The following is a 19,669-nucleotide window of genomic DNA, read 5'->3' as shown; positions in this document are numbered from 1 at the left end:
GTACTAATAATAATATAAGTACCTACACGATGATCCACAAAGCAATGTTTCATTTTAGATGCATACGTTATAATTATCTTAACACACAACACGGTTACTAATTTATATCACCTAATTTAAGCGTGGTGTTGTTCCAGTAATGAGAAATGCGACTGTCGATGTTAAATATAGCCCTAGTATCGACACGGCGACTTGTGTGATGCGAATAACCGGCACAAGAATAATTGCTCGTAGTAATAATCGCGTTACTCTGTTGCAGCTAATGTTTTCAAGGGTCTCCTGTCCTCATTTCTCAGATTCTAATAGAAGTGCGATAAGGCGCTTGGGATGAAGCCTGGCTTGCGATTTATTTTAAACAGACATCAGCAGTGTTCCGTCTTCGCTATTGAGTAAAGCCAATTATTTAGCTGTCATTACAATTTCATAACATTGCATTTATTATCATTTCTATAAATGCAATAAATATTATACACTTGGTGAATGATACTAGATTCTAGAAGGAAAAAAAACCTTAATAACACGGTTAACCAGTGCTATCCCTGGGCAAAGTGCCGCCCTTAAGCAGACTAAGAATATCGTCCCTTTTCATTTTTAGTTTCAAATTGTTTGCAAATTCTACATATAATATTACTTATCAAATTATTGATCTTAAACAGACAAATAAAACAAAATTCTTTGGAATTAACAAACATACTATCTGCTGAGAATTAGAGCATTTCTACGAAGCCTACTCGTAGACAGTGGTGGTTTTAAGTATTAGGCATATCTTTTATTCTTTGAATAATTTTTTCTTTGTTTTCAAACTTTTCGAAGAGATTGTGGAAGCATTTTAACCACGCTTCTTTCATATATGTATTCCCCATCAATGAACCGTTTTCCATTTTTAGCGATTATATTTAAGGCGAAATGACATGCAACTGTTCATAGTTGAATGACTGCCGATAACTTTTTTAAACTAAAAGGTTTGTTGAATATTTTTAATTGCGCGATTGGTCTCATTTTCATTGTAAATCGATCAAAACCAGAGCGTCTCAGCGCGATTTCCCCCGTCGCATGAAGATGTCAGTGCCATAATAGTATGGGACGCGTAAAGCCTAGGGATTCATGAAGAGTATTTTACTGCTATTTTTATATAATGCGATCTGTTATGTATGCATGAATGTCATCGTTTCGTTTCGTCATTATTTTTTAATATTACCTACAGGTACAAGTATTTGTAAAACTTCTTTGTTACTTCTACTTCTACGTGTTTTTAATTACTGTAAGTTCTCTCTTCAAAAAAAAAAACATTCACATGCCACCAGTGGCACGCGTGTCATAGGTTCGCCATCACTGTACAATAGTGTTTTTCTTTTCTTTCAATAACAGGGAAGTATCTCAAAGTAGGTTAAAATACAAACATGTTTTCAGTTTGCTTGTCATTATTATAATATGTATAAATTCAATCCATTGTTATTATTACATAGATAAGCAAATATAAAAATATGTACCTGTCTTCAAGGCAAAAATGCATTAGAAATTAATATTCAAATCCTTGTAACGCCCATATCATACCGGCCTGGCGCAGGTGATTTTTCTTCAATCTAGAACGGAAGTTATCGTTACATTATCATTTTTCTTATGGTGATTATATTCTAAAGCAAGATTGCATAACTTATTATTAACTAACTTATCGTATTAGGGTTACAGATTTGGTTTAAGAGCATATTTCAGTGAAACGTCAAATAATTTTCTACTATAGGTGCGACGAAATTTTGGACTCGCTGGCAATCGGAGAGCGAAAGTCGAGCTGTGAACACGTCAATTTGTTTCGTGATAGCGACGGGGGTATTAATTCTTAAATCGTGTAAAGATGACTAAAAAACGTTACCCATTTACTTGAAAAAAACAAACATGTCAATGAATATATTATTATTGTTACTAATAGAACAATAAACAGAACATTAAATGGACGCATGTTTAATTTTTTGACAAATTATATTTCGTTCGGCACGCGTCATTTACACAATCCGCGCATCGCCTAGTCACGATCTTTTTAGACCGTGCCCCTGCTGAGGTATAGCATTAACGACCCAAGAAAAAAAATATTAGGTAGGTACTTACCGTTTTTTCTGAATTTAACTTTCCTTCCATTTTTCCCCGTTCGAGCAGTTTTCCCGCAACATAAACATAAGATAAGAACCCCCCCCCCCCGTTCTGAAGAAAATGATTAGTTTTCACAAAAACAACGACTTAGACAGGTTTATTCATGTTAATGATATATGAAGAGGATGGAATAGAAAATGGATATTAATTATGGAAATTATTAAGCGTGATTGTAAGCTATTCGACTGAAAGAAACTCATTTTACCATAAAACAGAGAAGCCTCATCCCTCACCGCATTGACAACCGGCTTTACAAATCGCACATTATAGAAAATATATGTAACTTTGTTATTCTACAATCAAGAATCAAACAGTTTATTTAGTAGACTCACCCTCAATAATAGTAATTTCAAAAATAATTATTTTTATAGTATAATATTTTCGGTACGCAATATTCCGATATCGTAATATTCGTCAACAGGTGGGCCGTGATATTCGGCAACTATTAACATGACTTAAACAAATAGTTATTGCAAGCAATTAATAGTGGTTGGCTGTTGCCAATCGCATTTATCGGAAAATCTTTAAATACAACCACACGGCCGTGAAAATTTTGTAGGTCGTAGTGAAACGCCAGCATGATTGATATGACGAATCAGACACACATAAATCAAAGTTTGAAATTTAATTAAAGACACAGCATAATAATCACAATAGGTACGTATAGTACGGGAGATATTATCGGAAATGAGTAATAAAAAAAGTTTTAAATACCACAGGCCAGTAGCAATATAGGAAGTTTCCTATTTTGTATAACATACACTTAAAATTTTTATAATACCTACTCTTTAGGAATCGGTTTTATTAGCAACTCGGGTTTGTTAACCCCTTCCGACATCTTTAGACTTTATGCATGTATATTATAACTTATAACTTATAACATACAACTGACACAGATTAGTGTTACTGTTTTATGGGGTCATCTATAATGTATGCCGTTACGACCGATGGGGGGAGAAGACGTGATATAATAATGTGATGATTTGTAGCATACATAATATTATTGTGACGTCACAAAACCATCAAAATATAATTTTTCTACCTATAAGAAAATATTCCGTGACAACAATGTACTGAAATCGATCACATTCAACGATTTTCTTTTTAACAAAAAAAAAATGACGGGGTGTAAGTTAGACAGAGAGATAAACGATTTTGACGTGTATCATCGTATGTGAAATTTTTGGTACCTACATAATACTATGTTGAAATAAATGTTCAAATGAGTTCACTAATTTAGTTATTTTTTACTGTGACTGTACAAACAAAGCAGAGATTTTAGCAAAAGGAAATATAACAACCATTATAAATTAAAAACGAAATTGATGTAGTGTTTAACGTATCATAATTACACACATACATAATATCTTTGACTTGCACCATACAGGTATTTGTTACGATTAATTATTATAGTACTTAACGTTAGTGAATTTTCCATCATTAAATCTTTGTAGGTAGGAAAGGTACCTAAATTAATTCGTTCTGCATTCTTAAAAATAAATGTAATTTCACATATATAGGTAAGAAAATAAACTGTATTTTTTGTCCTCGAAAAGTTATTGACTAAATTCATCATTCTTGTAGGGTTTTTGGATACTTAGTAATCCCCATAAGTTGCATGTTATAAGTTTCATTTAGAATAACATAATTGTAATCATGTTCACTCTATTGATTGTGCATGTAGGAATATAAAAGAAAAAAATTGGACCATCAAGTCTAATAAAACTGCAGTTAACTCAAGACTCATTGCAGTAAATTGCCTTCGACTTAAACCAATCGAGAAATCTCAAAGGAATGACACTTCATACACATTGCACGGTATCCAACAGTGACATAATTGACACCCGCTGATTGAGGGCATATTTTGTAAATCAATGATTTAATTGAAATCTGCACGATATGAAATATCAATCCAATGATGCACTTCCAGACATGATAATGATAATTGCAGTTCACATTCATAAAATAATAACACAACACTTAATGGGAACTGCAATTCTCATTACGAGACATGCATTAGCCCGTCGACAGAAATAAAAGAGAAAACACCGCCGAATTCTGTTTAGTTGAACGCTGCTCTTCGTTGAACTAAAAGATTTTATATTAACTCCGGTCTAATGGAATTCTTCAGAACTAGGGTCTTCGGCCAATGTGTGTCCATGTGGCGGCTCTTGTGGTGCAGTGCGTAAGGTGCTGGCCTACCACCCGAGAGTTCTGGGTTCGATCCTGGTGAGGGCACAATATTTATGTGTTTTTCTCAAAGCCTGGGTGTCTGTGAGTGTTCAAAATTACTAACAACCACCTTGTACGAAAAAACAAGGACATGGTTATTAATAATTCTAAAAAAAAATGTGTGTCCATTTGGATTGTGGCGATGGAATACTTGGACCCTGAAGGGTGACATGACAATCGAGCGATGGAACAATCAATGTTAGATATTTAATCAGGGATACACAGACAAAATTCACAGACATGTCCATAGCATAGACTTTTAAGTGACGGATTAAAAGAGCCTCCGGACTGCATCCAGAAGCCACAGCCACAGGGCAGACGTAATGGAAATACACATAAGAGACATGTCCAGCAGTGCTCTGTCTGCAGGTACAAGAAAAAGATGGCACCACGTTTGGTCCTGGCTTCAACGTAGGTCAACATTTATTTTACAAACAATAAAAAAAATCTTTAATCCAGTCGCCGGGGAGTGATAAATATGATCACAGCAAGCACAATTTCCGCGCTGGGTCCAGAACATAGACTAGACGCTTTATACTTTATATCTTAGTTACCGGGCGTAGTCAAACAGAGAAAAATAAATGTTTATACTAGCTCGGTCGCCAACCAAAATATGTGTAAATAATTTATTATTATTAAAAACAGAAAATGTTTTTACTTACAAAAAAACGGAAGCGGATAAAATGCACCATATTCGATAAGTACATTATTATATTTTATATTGATATCAATTTTAAATGGTCGTATAATATACGGCATATTTTCTATATCAGTCTGCAAAATAGATTTTTTTTTTTAAAATACTATGGTAATTCAGCAGAAATCAATTGATTGTGTGTGGTAAATTGCAACTTTGTCAAAATCATACAGTGCAAATATATTAAGCAGCTCTTGTTAGATCTAATTTGTCATATTTATAATAAAAATGTGCTTATAAAACGACAATAACTATATAGAAATTAAAGAATAATTTGTAATGTCCATCAAGTAAAATGGCTGCACGATACCGTCGAAAAACTTTTAATGCGCGTAACAAAAAGCAGACTTTATACAAATCACAAAACTGTATAAACAAACACGCCATTTTGATGCGAATCCAAAATAAAAGCGTGCATACTGGAAATCAATAAAATAATGCATTTATGAACAGATGATAATAATATGCCACGAACTCATTTTCTTCGATATTAATCCAAAAAGACTTAAAAAATAAGAATGATACATTTATAAATAAAGCGGTAATTTAAGAAATAGGCTGTTCAGAAGAAATCGTTCGATCAACGGTATACGTGATTTCATTTTATTTAATAATTCCCAGACTTAGAAGATAAGAAAATAAACTTTCCAGTAGAAGTAGATAGGTATATCAACAGATAAATGACTAAATAATCAGTAGGTACAATCAAGTAAGCAATTTATACAAGCAGTATAAACGCTATAATTCGGCGGCGTTACCCAGTAAGGAACCGACCCACACTTTGTATTAAAATAAGATATATTATATAATAATATACTTAGTGTATACAGAAAAATATAGATAGTTTTATTTCACAATAAACGCTTAACTATCATTGAAAAAAAAATAAAGATTTGAATGTTATATCCACATATTGTATTTTGAACCCCACCAACCATCTAAATTTGGAACAAGTAAAAATATCAATTTACTGATCAAATTTGCGGACAAGGGAAATGATCATTTTTGCCAACTTAAATTAATATACTTACTTAGTTATTTAATTAAACTTTTTTCTATATATTCGTGCATTCAGAATCACTAGGCATTATTAATCGACCATTTGCCATCTTTTATTTGACAAAATAATTGCTATTATGAATGTTCGATGTCTGTACCTTTTACATGTAATGTAATAATATTATATAAGAAAAATCGGTAACGAGTCAACAGTTGTGTTCCGGGGGTTCGAAGTGTGAGATGGTTCCATCCTGCACAACTCCGTCCTATTTAAGATGCGATCTCAAAACTAAGCTGCATAGATAATATAATCATAGATTTACGACGCCGAGTAAAATAATGCACAGATAATATGAATTCGTATAATTTAATGTGCATTCAACAACATCCAGCGGTTGTTTGTAATAAGATATTATTTTGCATGCATTTACAGTAAAATGCACGACAGATACACTGTCGAGATGTCTATGGGTGCATCGCTATATCTTATTCAATTTATTTTGATCAGATATTTATCGTAGTTTAACATAAATAACTGATTCGAATAATGTTACATTATGTTAAAATATTGTTGTGTAGTAAATATTAAAAAAAACACGGGACTATTAATGATAAATCCCGAAATGTAGCGTTGATTTTCTTTTAAAAACCATTATAAAACTTCTGCAAATAGCCAATTATTGATATTATTGATAACGCTAGACAATTAATGCTGTCATACAGTGACACCCAAGGGCGCCCACAGAACCGTCCTAAACCAACTAATCGTCGAACTGATCGGGATTGGTCGAAGTGGCAGCAAAAAAAAACGATGTTCAAGAATAATGAAAGAGCTACGTGAGACCTTCAGCCAAGAGTGGATCGATTCCGTCGGGTGATGATACAAAAAAAAAAATATATATATATATAATCGCATTCAAACCTGGCGTCATTCGTATCATCATGAAAATATCCCATGCATCCAGCCATTCACGACGAGATGCACGTAAAATAAAATGTATAATGTATGTACAATGTAGGTACATCTACGATATAAATGTGTTTGTATTAGAATAGGCAATTTCTCATTGATAAATTGTCCCTAAAAATTTCCATCAATAAGTATACAATTATGGATCTGTCAAAAAATTAGTCAGTGTACCTTCTTATTTGAGTGATAAAATTACTCTTCCATTTTAGATGTTTCCAATATTAAAATTTCCCGCCTACAGCAAACAATAATAGAAGGCGGGCAATCGTATCTAGGAAGACATAGTAGCGTATGTAGCAGTGCAGTAATAAAACTTTTATGTCAAAAAGCGACGGTGGATGAGTCAACAAAGTAAATTGCCGAATTTATTCAAGTTTTTAATACTCTGTTGAATAAATTGCTGAATGGATGGATCTCACGCAGTGACGACTGATGACAGTGATGACTATTAATCACTTTAAAAACATGTCGTCTTACCAAAAAAAAGACATCCGTCCAGGTAGGTACTATACAGATTGGCCCTGAATATTTTTTGAATTAAAACGGATACAAAAAATATACACATAGAGAATATCAAAATGGAATCAACACTATTCACACAATTATTATGTATGTACAAGATCAGTCGACAGCGAAGAAATCGATTTCAATGTTATAAAATAAAACAGAATATCCAAAAAAGACTTGGTCTGGGTTAGTGGGTGAGTCAACATCTGTATAAATAAATACATATATAATATGAAGATTATAATATTTCGTTTCAGTTACAGACAAAATATTGTGACGAAAGCGGTCTTTATGAAATTATGTGGATATAATTTTTTTCAAATGCCTTTCCTCAAAAAATTGACAGTTCAACAGATGACGCAATCGGTTCTTCAGAAGATTTAAAAGGGGACCTAGAAACAATTTAAACCTATCATACAATTATTAAATTATCCTAAAATCTTAAAAAACCTGAAATATAACAAAATCCCTGCAACTAACACATAACAACAAAACCATTCAAACATTGCAAACAAAAAAAAAATACTAACATTATTATATGTATCACTGTTATCTTCAATAATAATTAGATTTATTTAGTTACAGAATCTGATTTTAGGAAAAGGATATAATATACATTGATATATTACTGTGTACCTGGTACATTAATAGTTGGAAATTATGGTTTTAATTTTATTTTGTAAAGTGTCTCGGCCTTACATGCCCCTAAACCCACTACTACTTACGATAATATTACACTAGGTCACGTCATTATCAAAAATGTGGAAAAAGAACTAAGAATAAACAAAAAATATCTGTCATAATTTAGTTTGTTATTTCTTTTTAAATAACAGTAAATATGTATAATTAATAACGCCAATGAAGTTATCTTCAATTGGCTGTATCACAATTTCCGCTCCAAGGCGAGCATAATGATATTATTCAGAGTGTAAAACAAACTTTTACTGTGATTAGTGGTTAGCAATTAGGATCCAAGAAATGCAATACAAATACACATAATTAAATCAAGTTAATTTGATCAATCCCCGGTATTCGAAGTCGCAACCAACCGATGATGAATGCAGTGCGATATCCTCATCCCTACGATCGGCAGCATTGTATACAATATACATAATAAATATGATTTCATTAGATTAGTCTTGAGTTACATAAATTTAAATAACAATTATTCAACATGAAAATGTTTATATAATTTTGAAATCTGCTTTTATCTCTTTGAAAAGAATATTCAAATAAAATAGATTTCGGTACCTACTTATAAACAAACTGTTCAACTCCATATCAAAATATTGATCCGAAAACCGGTGATGCTTCATAAATATTCAGCAGGCTCAAGTATGAACATGATAAGAATATTTTATAGGTAATAAATATGTTTTTTACTTCGGTTTTCACGAGACGAATAAAAATGCTTTCAATATTAATTCATTCAGTGGGTGAAATAGAGAAACAGTTTTTAATCATAATTGAAGAATCTCATAAAGCACTTAATTAAATTAGTTTTTTTCACCTATATATTATTTAGCGAATCCAAAATTTTGCGGTTTTAAAACAGCCGTGACATACCGACACGTTACATAAATAGTTGGGTGACTTTAAACTAGTGGTACACAACCCGCGGCCCGCTATATCATTTACCAACTGAGATTGCGAAAGTGTTTCTAGCTAATTGCTAAATTGCTATGAAACATGGTATTGTATATGACAGTGTATATATTATATTGATACCGGTATAACTTGGTGCATGGCGCATATAATGATGAATGAGAATCAAATTGTGAGCTTAAAAAATAAACACTTTTAGCTCCCTTTCCGCTTCGAAGACACCGAAAGAGTGACCAGCATTTACCACGTTATTAATGGAATTACTTATAGTTTACGTGGTTAAAGTTCAGTACTTACTATGGATTTAAATCAAAGTGTTTTTGTTAATTCTACGATATTTGAGTTATTTGTTGATAGATGTTTCGTGCTATAAATCTACCACCAGAACGATCCTAATAAAAAAATCAAATATCATTGGATTTACAAAAAGGCGTGTTTTAAAAGCATCATTGACAAGTTGATGAATAAACATGTCACAGTAACGCGATAGACCAATGCTTAAGAGTATAATCATACAATACTAGATTCAGAAAGAGAGCATATTGATATAATATTATTTGTATGTTTGAGAAAATCAAATTTCAAAGATTTCAATTGTTTAAAATTTCTAGGCGAAATATATCATATTTTTGTGTAAAATTTAATGAAACGTTATGCAAACGGGTATTTCTGTATCATTTAATTTTGCTTAAAATATGACGCATAATATCTATGCACTAACTTTACCAACACTCACTAACCTATCGACATCGTTATCCAATTTAAAATTTTGCTAAATGACGACCCTACTGACAAATAGGTTATGCATAACTGCTTTAAATAAACCGCAGTCTTACGTCCTGCTTTGATAATGATGCAGAGATAAAATAAAATTAATATACCTAAATATACAATTAGATAGCTACAACACTGTCCCAGTACATGACATGCCATTGAATACAAAATAGGAACAGAATTCACACGTTTCGGGTGTTTTTTTATAATCACTTATATATTTTAATATATTCTAATTCTTGTTTCTTAAAGCAGCTCATTTTTAACGAGCCTGTCAGCATATCTTAGCATAGAACCGACTACATGACATGCATGCAATATTGTTACAGCACGATATTTTATCTGATAATCCTATTCTATCTCCTCCAAACGTTTTCTGGCACACTGACAGAATAATGGTCCATTTAGAAGAAACTTGGGTCAAAACTTGAGACAATGAGACACGTTTTGGAAAAAAAATCAGTTAATATGACAATAGATTTTGAAATAAGCCAACCATCCAACATAAACAGCATGTTATAGACGCCTACCGTTAGGTATTTCGCGACCTCTTTTCCAGCAAAATTATTGGAGTTATTTTAATAATTAATACTATTTAAAACAATTAAAGATATCTCCATCAAGATCTGACATTATTTATCCTCTCATTTTTTTACTATTGCATGGTATCGAGTGTCCAAACAAGATTATTATCACGAATATTTAATAAACTCAAAGTCCCTTGAACTGACAAGATAACTAATGTTGACGGTCTTACGAATGGAAAAGGACCCAGAAAACTACAGTACCTCGGCCATATTATGAGAGGAAGAAGTACAGCATTCGCGAACTTGTTGTAGGTACAGAAAGACGCCGTATTTCGTAGCATAAGTGCAGCTCCACCTGTTCCAGGTAGCATATGACCGCAAGGAAACACCATCATTAAATGTTATGGATTCACTCATATATTCACTCGATCTTGGCTCCTTTTTACCACGTATGTAGGCGCTGTGCGAATACATTCGTTGATCCAATTATCAATATTTAATTAGGAAATGCTTATTTAATTATTTTAATTATTTCAATCATTGTATATGAGTAAGAGTAATTTCTTCTGCGCCAAATAAAGCAACTAGTAAGTCAGTAAACCTTGAAAAATATGCCATGTGAAAGACGATAAACCACTCTTCCTATTTTCACTGCGCTACGTGCCTTTTTATCAAGGTGAAATGAAATCACAACAAAACATAATCCAAGTTATGTTATATACGATCAATCAATGTGATCGCGACCTAGTGAAATCGAAGTCTTGTCATATTGTGTCACAATATTATGCGGTGCGAGAAACGCTGACTAAAATTGCCTGGTTTATTTATCTCGAGGATTCATTACTGTCGTTTATCCACATTTTTTTTAAACTGTGGGTACTTCTGCATTACTTTAGACTGTACGTAATACCTAAGTAATTGTAGACTCTTCTATGATAAAAATGCATTACGTGAGACTACAGATGAGCATCCAAATAGTGGTTGTAACTACATGTCTGGGCACTATGAATGTACGCGGACTAAGCGCGATAGGGTAGTAGGTGGTGTGCGAGTGGGGTCGAGTCTCGCCGGCCGACTGTGGACTTTCCGAACTACACAGCGAGTCACAACCGTTCAACTATATATCTACGTAGCGTGAGCGGAGGTCAAATGCAAGCAGTATGGGAAATGCAATCTGCAACGTGTGATTCCCTTGATGTGATTAGTATCTCCGCGCAACTCGGTTCATCTATCAAACTCGGTCAGAATTGTATCAATGTTATTATTATTAGGTACAGCATTGGAATAGGTACATATTATTTGTATTAATTAAGTTATCTTAGGATCGGTCTGAAAATGGTTTAATGACCCGAAACAGCTGTCAATGTAAATAAGTTAAAGATGGTTAAAATTAATAAAAAAAACTTTGTTTCGAAATCGTCAATATTATTTTTCTTTTTTCATAATAATATAAAGAAATGGACGTACATATAGGTAGGTACATTAGATGCCGGATAGTTTTTACTTTACGATGTGTATTACGACTGACATAATCTTTTATTTGTATCATAAAAGCCCACATTACATGGCAAGAGAACAAAGGAAGAGGAGAATGCAGATCTGAGTGCTTTACTCTACCGAAGTGTATTTCCGATCAGATCACGTAGACGATTACATTTCAAACTTGAAATGGACGAATTTACAGATTGCTCGATGAAAACGTGATGCGATAAACGCTTTATTCAAATATGAAACGATCGCTTGAATGTTCGCTCAAGGTTCGACCGCTTCGCGAAACTACTGAGGACTTTGCACTATTTGGAGGTCAATATCATTTTTCGCGATTTAGTCAAACGACAGCAAACACGTTCAGACGATTTTTCAGCTGGCGCGGAACTCATACACGTTTTCAGGCCATTCATTATTCCGGCCGAGGCTTGGGAAAATAACATTACATATTACAACTGCCAAACATTGTTTTCCGCAATGAACTTGACTTATATATCTACGAACACCTAAAGTATTATTTATAAACGTAAACTACGCTAGAAGTATCGTAGCAAGGTTAGTAGAACATTGTCATACTAATCGACTGCTGGACCAGGACAAGCGTACGTTAATTATATAGACGTGTATAATAGACGATCCAACAAGCGACACAGTACCTAACTTTACGATTTTTGATATTTTAATTAAGGGTTATGTGCAGCGGCGATTAGTCATCAATTGATTAGTCAGAAAATTTTAAACGGGTCCTCCAAACATTTCAAAGGAGTTACAAAATTATTAAATTATACATAAATATAAAAAAAGATAAGTAGATAAAATATAATAACAAAATAAACACGGTAAAAATAATATATCTGTCGAATGCATGACGTATTTATTTAGAAAATTAAAATTAGATTGTTTATTTTTTACCGTCAAAATTAGTCAGTGCGTTGGACCTCTACGTCACTAAACGCGCCACTGGTTAGGGAAGTACGCGAATTGCTCTATCGGCAAAATACTCGTTCACGTGTAAACAATATTCATAATGGGTAGGTACCTAATAATAACTTATTATTTTTAAATGATACTTTCCACAATTTTTTTTAATTTTACGAGAAACGGCTTTTTTTGCCTTCTGGCCTATTTCCATACCCTATCTGACATATGTATGTGAATGACAGTTCAAAACACTGATTCCAATACAACTGCGAATCGCTCTGTAGTGCAACTGTAGAGTGACTTACATCTACCACCCATGAAAAGATCTGTAATCACTGGTACGATGTGTGAGCGTTTGGTCAGTAAGCTTCTCGTCATAGGTGTGTCAAATACAGTAGTTGTTTGGTATACTAAATCCAAACTAATCGTAATTTCGTATTGTTTACGTTTTTGGGCATCACTTTGTTACTCAAACATACTGTGACTTAAAAAGCTAGCGACTGGTTTATATGCCGACCGCAACAAGCTCCGAGCTGAAAAATGTTTAACGAAAAAAAGGTAGAAAATACACTTGCAGTTACATAATAAAACTTGCAATTGCGAATAGATGCGATGCATAAATCTCCAAGGGCACGAGCACTGTTTATTATCTCGCGAATTATTATTCACGCTTTGAAACGCATCGCGAGTGCTATCAAAGGGGGCATTAATCGCGATTCTCGGCCGGTCTATATTTACCGCCCATGAAAAGCAGTACCTACCAGCCCACCGCAATGAAGTGCGAACATTTTGCATAAACACACGAGACTTGGAAATAATTGTGCTCCGGCGTTATCCAACTGGCAAAGCCATAATACTTGTAACACAAACAAATAATAACGAATGCACTTGATATTGGACGTATGATACATCGTTAATCGCCGGGGATAGATATACGATGAGATAATTTCTATTAAAAGAATAATATTCGTGGAAATCGACGGATGTATCTTGCTTGATCAGTGATCGCACCTGATTCGGCAATAAATACAGATCTGGGCGCATTGTTTATCTATTGTATATATTATATTTTAAGAAAGCTTGAAACGCACCTGTTTCTTAAAAACAACATACTGGTCTATTTAGAATAAAACATTGACTTTATTCGAAAGTAAGCATGCTACAATATGTCATGCGAAAAACGATTATTCGGTCGTGAAAACTGGTCACGTTATTTAGTAACTAGATCACATTAAGATTTTTAAGAAAAACCTTTTCCTATGACAGTGATTTATATCCAGGTGCTGCGAGTAGAGTTGGATTTCGGGAATTCCCCGACGGGAATTCTCGAGAATTTTTCGAGATTTTCCATCCCGAATGTCGAGAATTGAAATTTTTAACATTTCGGGAAATCACGGATCTCGAGAATCTTTCCTCGGGATTCGGGATTTCTGTATTATCAAATATTATATTTGATAATACATAATACTCGTAATAAAAAACGATTTTTCTATATGAAAAAAGTGGACAGAAAACACAAAACGTTCAAAGACTGATGGGGAATTTAACACAATTAAGCCAACGTCGACTCAAAATGAGCGCAATTTTTCAACATCAGGGATTTTTGCTCTCAAAAGCGTACGCGATTGTCAGACGCAGCGATTGACAGTCGGTGTTTTTTGAAATTCTATTTTAATAATTAGTAATATTTTGAATAATTTTTGTTTTCCTACTTCTTTTTGTTTGTCCTCTTACATAAATAAAAAAAATGGAATTTGTCTGTTTTTACACTGATTTTAGGATTTTTTTTAAATTTCCCGATATTCCGAGAATTCTCGAGAACGGATTTACAGAAATCCCGAATCTCGAGAATTCAAAATTTCATCATTTCGGGAAATCCCGAATCTCGTGATTGAGATTTCCTCGGGAAATACCCAACTCTAGCTGCGGGTGTGCAATTCCAGTATGCCATTGACATTTCATATTTTGCCACTTTGACGTTTGTGTCATCCTAAAAAAATGGAACTGGACTTATGTATTTTATGCAATATCGTGGTAAATAATTTTATTATTGTTTTATTATAAATTATAATATCAATATAAGTTTGGTTTGTGTATACCTATTGCATTGTACAAAGTTGCGTCGCTTTTTCAATTTGTTGTAGAAGTGAAGAGAAAAATCATGTGATCTTGGAAAAATACAGCCATGGACGAGAGCGCCTTTATCGTATTTCTATGTTGAAGTGTTTAACCGGTGACGTCCAGTGACGTCCCGTGGGGGTAGGCAGATTGAGCGTCGCTTGGGGGCGGCAGATACTCGAAGGGCGGCAAATCGATGAGAATCATTTGGTATTATATAGAAATAGCTACCTAAACTTAGTTATATTATAACCAGAGCTTTGGAGATGTTTTGTTCCGGATGCTTTTTTTTATTATTATCCAGTCGGTACTCACAGCGATTTTAGTATGATGTCACCACGCTCCGCTAGAGATTTTTTTATTTTATTTTTGACTGCTCGGTTTCGTATACAAATGCTAATAAACTTGGCGCCTATACACATTATGAATATTTTTATAAATGTAAAACATCACAAACGAATAATAAATCAGTCATAATAATATAATGTCATTTACTCAGATTAAAGAGTTCCTTTCATAACAGTGGTAGGTATACTGCGCAAAAACCAATAATTATGTCGCGCCATAGTTATTAAAAGAAAATAATATTATATATTATATCAACGTTGGTAACGAAACAAGGAGAATTTATGGTAGAGATTTATAGGTAGGTAGGTACATACCGTATTTTTTAATTTATCCAAATATTTTTGCCAGTCATTCGCGAGATTTAAAAGTTGCCGGATGTACCTATTGCAAATAGATACCTATTCATAATGATTATTAATCCTTATTGACATTTGACATAATCAATTAGTATTCGTGCATATAATAGGTATTTACGTTAAGTACCAGCTAATTGTAATAAAAACGTACACTAGTAGGAATCTACCTAGATTATATCATATTTATCGTGCTGTGAATACAATACTGTGCAATACCTTCTTTTAAGTCGTTTGTTTTGTAAACATATTTTTTGCTGATAATAGTGTGGATTTGTAGTTTATTTCAATCATCAACGGTTGAATGATGAGACCATTAATTAATAGTGTATTTATGATTAAATTTAGGTTTATATTAAAAAATAATGAGGAAAATTATTTTGTTTACATGTTGTAGGGTACAATAACAGCATAGAAAAAATGGTGTGAAAATAATACATCTGCGTAGGTATTACTAAATGATACAAACCAAATGTGTCAGACATATTAACCAAATGGCATCTCAGACTCTGGTGATTTGGGTAAGTGTCTAACTAATATTATATTTATTCGCTTATTTATTTATTGATATCTAAATTTAATTTTGTATGTTTCAGCTTAGTGGTAGGTGTATATTTTATTAGTAATGTATCCAAACCATGGCCACCACAAGGGGGGGGCTGACAGGGTTCAAACCTGGGGCTCGGGCTCGATAAGTGAGATAAACACTTATCACAAATTTGCTCTAATAGCAAAAAATTCGCCTGCGGCGCTATTTTCCTTCAATAATGATATTATTTAAAATTATGTGGTTACACAATACAATTTATAATTCTGTAGCGATACTCAAAAACTCCACAATTCAAGTGTATGTATTAAAATATACAAAAAAACACTAAATATACACATCAATTTTAACGCGTACACCATTTGGAAAATATTACTGTAGAGCGTCACACTGCTTTTATCCTTAGCGATAGGTAGGGGGGGCAAAGATCCTAACATGGGGCCCGCTTCAGGATGAGGGGGCCATGCTTCATACAACACATTTCTTAGATATTGGAGTAATGAAAGGATGATAAAAAAAAATGGGGCGGCATTTTGACGCTGCCTAGGGGCGGCATTTTGTCTAGGGACGTCACTGGTGACGTCTATTCCTGGCCGAGTCGGATAATGTTCGACAACAAAACCGACTAGCAATTCACACTGTTTACATTACGTTACTCTCTTTTTACCCGATGGGTGCTATTTGCGTTGTTGGTATTCCGTACAGAGAGGTCATTACATTCGGAAAGTTAGCATTCTATAATGAGATTAAGCATCATATTATTTTGTAATTTAACAATGGTAAAGGTGAATTTAATATTTAAGACGGTCAATGACACCAACATAATATTTGTTATCCGATAGAATTTGCTTTATATGGCTGCCCATTGGCCGATATAAATAGTCAGTATTATCAGTTATTTTAATTAAATTTTATTGTATATAATCTTTAAGTTTAAACTATTATTTTTGAGAAAAAAAAGCTACACAAAACCGTCTTATACATTTGTACTGAGTCTACGTCTATAATCTATATATATGTACTTTTAGTGCATTTAAAACGTATTGGGCAGAAATCCTTGCAAATTATCCCGTACACTACTATTGCAGGATGGCACAGAACCATGGCCCCGGGCTGACAGGGCTATAGCCTGAGGGCCCGGGCTCAGGAGGGGCCCGGCGAGGGGAGTCGACCAGCAGCCCAATTTCCTAACTATCGTCTCGTGTGGCACCAGACGACATGACGTAATTGTGACGTCAGCCAATACATGCCGCCCGCTCGAGCGTGTATTGGCTGACGTCACAATTACGTCATGTCGTCTGGTGCCACACGAGACGATAGTTAGGATATCGGGCTGCAGATAAGTGAGATAAACACACATCACAAATTTGCTTTAATAATAATAAAAAAGTCGCCTGCGGTGCTATTTTCCTTCAATAATGTTGCTATTTAAAAAGATGTGGTTATACGCAACTCCATAATTCAAGTGGATATATTAAAATACACAAAAACACTAAATATACACATTAATTTTACCGCGTACCTACACCATTTGGAAAACGCTACTGTAGAGCGTCACACTGCCTTTATCTTAAGCGATAGGTAGGGGGACCCGCTTCAGGGTGTGGGGGCCATGTACTGAATACAGACAACAATCACAAAAATATGACGTAGTTAATTTAGATATGGAGGTAATAGATTGTGTGGTGAAGTGTGACGATGGGGATGGGAGGGTCAAAAATACCGAAAATAGTGTGACGTTTATTATTTATAGACGACACCATATTATATTATATTATTATGGCGTAGTGGATCGAGCTCAATGGACTGGCGTAACGATCGCATCATTGGAATACGCAAATTAATCTGGATTGGCGGTGAAAGGTTAATGGTCGTTCACTTCATAAATAATTGTGCGAATCAATCAGAGCGTAGATGAGGCGAAGTTATCGCCACAGGATGGACTTATCTTTATAGGGATTATAAATCAACTGACGTTAAGAATTTCATGCAATAACTACATCGTTAAATGCACTTGTATTATAAAGCGGATATTACGACCGAGTACCTACACTTACACCATTTAGTACCGTACAACTTTAAAATCAGGTTAACTTCCTGTACTTGTCCTGTATTCATGGTCCCCACATCCTGAAACGCTCCCCCCCAGTCCACGATCTTTGGCGGGCCCACCTACCTATCACTAAGTTAAGGGCAGTGTGATGCACGACAACCCTTTCCCAAATTCTACAGGAGAATTATCATTTAAGTAGGTACATCAATCATCGTATCACATCAAATTGCAACGCGCAACCACATATTTAAAATATTTAATAATCCTTAGGCGCCGCAGGCGACTTTTTGTTACTATTAGAGTAAATTTGCGATGTGTGTTAATTTCACTTAGCTGGTCGACCCTCCACGCCAGGCCCCTAGCCTTAGAGACCTGTCAGTCCCCCCCTTGTGGGGGCGGGGCCATGGTTGTGTACCATCCCGCAATAGTAGTGAATGAGATAATTTGCAAGGATTTCTACCCAATAATCTAGGTAGGTACTAGTTTTGAAGTAGTCGTTAATGATTGATTTGTAACTATTGTAGGTATCGATTACTTGTTGCGTAAATGGCCTAAACTTGGAAAAATGTGCTTTCAGTCATAAAACTTCCTAATGAATAGAGTTTAAGGTTTAGTACCTACCGACATTCCTGTAGAACTAATCAGATGCGCCAATTTACTTGAACTCGTACTCCACGCACTCGCGATGCAAAAAAAAGAATGTTATACAATCAGCGTTGCAATTTCTAATGTCTCCTTTAATATCCTAAGAAGGAAAAACAATTGTCAATATGGCAGCAGGTTGTAACTGTAAGTAGTGACATACAGAAACTAGAAAAGCACAATCAGAAGTTTAATCCATGACAAGGCATTTATTTACACCAACTTATGGGGTACCAAAGTCACTAAAGAATGAGATAGAGGACGTAGACGTCAACGGTATACAATATACATGGATTGGTTTTTTCTGAACATATAAAATGTGAGAAAGCAGTGGATAAGGTTCAGATCCACAGTGCAATGTATTTTGTTGCGGACCCATAAAGTATTGTGTTGACAAATGTTAAACAAGAAATCTATGTAATAAAAAACACAAATATAGCCTACGTCCATATCTGTTTGCATAAAAGAATTAAATTTGAACGTATATAACGACGAAAAGATGTACCTATTCGAGTCGTCATAAATGTTGGGCGATCTAGATTTTACGTGCGTGAAAAATAAAGAGTCATTTGACACTGTGACACTGACCGAGTAAACTCTTTGACCTATCTGACAGCGACACCGGCTTAGCCAGGAAGTTATTTTTTCTCTTACACGCGCTTGTTTATTTTCCGTTCAAAATGAGTTTTATTAATTTAGATAACAACGCCACCTACATGAATATATCACTTTTCAGTAAATAA

General features: G+C 34.2%; 1 protein-coding gene across 8 annotated transcripts in view; it reads right to left on the bottom strand.

The window, feature by feature from the left end:
• Window positions 1-19,669, bottom strand: part of mrj (DnaJ heat shock protein family (Hsp40) member B6 mrj) — a 246,181-nt gene that overhangs the window by 81,214 nt on the left and 145,298 nt on the right. The gene's annotated exons all lie outside the window — the stretch shown is intronic.

Source organism: Rhyacophila brunnea, unplaced genomic scaffold (assembly GCF_057557595.1).
Source record: "Rhyacophila brunnea isolate RB1 unplaced genomic scaffold, BYU_Rbru_1.0 scaffold_7, whole genome shotgun sequence".
NCBI lineage: Eukaryota > Metazoa > Arthropoda > Insecta > Trichoptera > Rhyacophilidae > Rhyacophila > Rhyacophila brunnea.
This window is presented reverse-complemented; position numbering and strand designations above follow the sequence as displayed.